This window comes from Capsicum annuum, chromosome 6 (genome assembly GCF_002878395.1).
Source record: "Capsicum annuum cultivar UCD-10X-F1 chromosome 6, UCD10Xv1.1, whole genome shotgun sequence".
In the NCBI taxonomy this organism is placed as follows: Eukaryota; Viridiplantae; Streptophyta; class Magnoliopsida; order Solanales; family Solanaceae; genus Capsicum; species Capsicum annuum.
Window position 1 is genome coordinate 63,358,890 of NC_061116.1, and position 2,139 is coordinate 63,361,028.

Consider the following 2,139-nt stretch of genomic DNA (forward strand, 5'->3'; position numbering starts at 1 on the left):
GAGATCCTGAAACTAGTATGATTCTATATGGGTGATTGTAGATCGGTTGACCAAGTCAACCCACTTTTTGCCTGCGAGGACTAATTATTTGGGAGAGGTTTATGCTAAGATTTACATTGAAGAGATAGTTCAATTGCATGGGGCACCAGTGTCCATTATATCCTATAGAGGTACGCAGTTTTCATCTCAGTTTTGGAGATCCTTTCAGAAGGGTTTAGGTACACAAGTGAATTTGAGTACAGCTTTTCACCCTCAGACGGATAGGCAATCTGAGCGTACCATTCAGACCCTGGAAGATATTTTGAGGGCATGAGTCATTGATTTCAAAGGTAGTTGGGTAGATCACCTACCACTGGTTGAATTCACTTACAATAATAGCTACCATGCCAGCATCAAGATGGCTCCTTTTGAGGCTTTGTATGGGAGGAGATGTAGGTCTCTGATAGGATGGTATGAAGTAGGTGAGACTCAGTTGTATGGGCCTGATCTTGTTTATCAGGCGATGGAGAAAGTGAAACTCATTACAGAACGACTCAAGACTGTTCAGAGTCATCAAAAGTCCTATGCTGGTGTTCGGAGAAGAGAACTAGAGTTTGAAATTAGTGATTGGGTGTTTCTCAAGGTTTCTCTTATGAAAAGAGTTATACGGTTTGGAAAAAAGGGTAAATTGATCCCTCATTATTTAGGGCCATATCATATTTTGAAGAAGATTGGTACATTTGCATATGAGTTAGAATTGCCTGCAAGTTTGGGTTCTGTTTATCCGGTATTCCATGTATCCATGTTGAAGAAATACATTGGAGATCATTCTATGGTATTGCCAGTAGAGGGTGTCAAAGTGACAGACTCCTTGTCTTATGAAGAAGATCTCGTTAAAATTTTAGATCGCCAAGTTCTAAAGCTGAGGAGCAAAGAAATAGCCTCAGTAAAGATACTATGGAGGAATCAGAAGGTCGAAGAAGCAACTTGGGAGTTAGAAGATGACATGAGAATTAGATATCCCAATTTATTTGCTTCGATGGAGGAGGAGACAGAAGGTACTATTCCTATCTTATCTTTTCTAGTCCATTATTATACTTGAAATCGTGTCTGTCTGTGTCCCGCCTCATCATTCAGGGACGAATGATCCTAAGGGGGGGATAATGTAATGCCCCGCATTTTGGGCTAGAATAAAAACCATGATTTCGATGCGTTTCTAATACCGAAGCCATAAAATCCTATGCCAAAACGGCAAGCTAATTATTGTGTAGCATGTGAATCTGTTCAAGCTTGAATTTAGACTATAGATGTCCTTCAACTCAAGGATGAGTTGAAACTATTTCGGTCGACTAAGTTTTAGTGGATGTTGTAAAGTGTGTCAGCTTCCATCAACCATAATTCTCTGTATATGTCGAATTAGGAAGCCTAACAGGTATTCTAGTTAGCTTTCCAACGATACCAATTTGGCTAAAATCCAACACCCGAGCAAGAAGTTATGATCTTTCAAAGTGATAAGCGATGCCTAACCAATCGCCCATGGCCACTGGAAAGCATAGACGATAGCCTAGGCGGCCCCTATGTGAACACAGGCGATAGCCTAGGCGGCGCCTATGTGAACATAGGCGATGGAATAGGCGGCGCCTATATAAGGAATTCTAGAAATTTAAACACTCTGTGTTGAGGACAAAGTGGTCCTTTTCCACCCTTACTTAGCCCTAAAACCTGAGATTTAGTTCCAAGGACCCCAAAATACATATTCTTTCATCAAAAGCTCTCAAGATTTTCCTTAGGGTTTCAAAATAAAAACCCAAATAGTTCAAGATTTGACCGTAGGTTTTCAAAGATAATTACATATTTGGGATCACTAATCCGCAAGCTTCAAGAAACATCTATTATCGTTGGAAATAGAGGTACGTGGGGTTATCCAAAAATCTCATGGGTGTAGTATTTATGAACATGCATGCTTTTAAATGGGGGTTTTTAATCAAATGCTAATATTTTGCTTTCAATATGATTTCTAAGTAATTTTCTTTATGTCATGGGAATTGTTTGCCTATATACTTCAATGGTTGAAACCATGCATATGTGATTTGAGATTTTCCATGGAAGTGGATAAATATGAATGATAAATTGTTTTCAAATTCCCATGATAATGTTTCG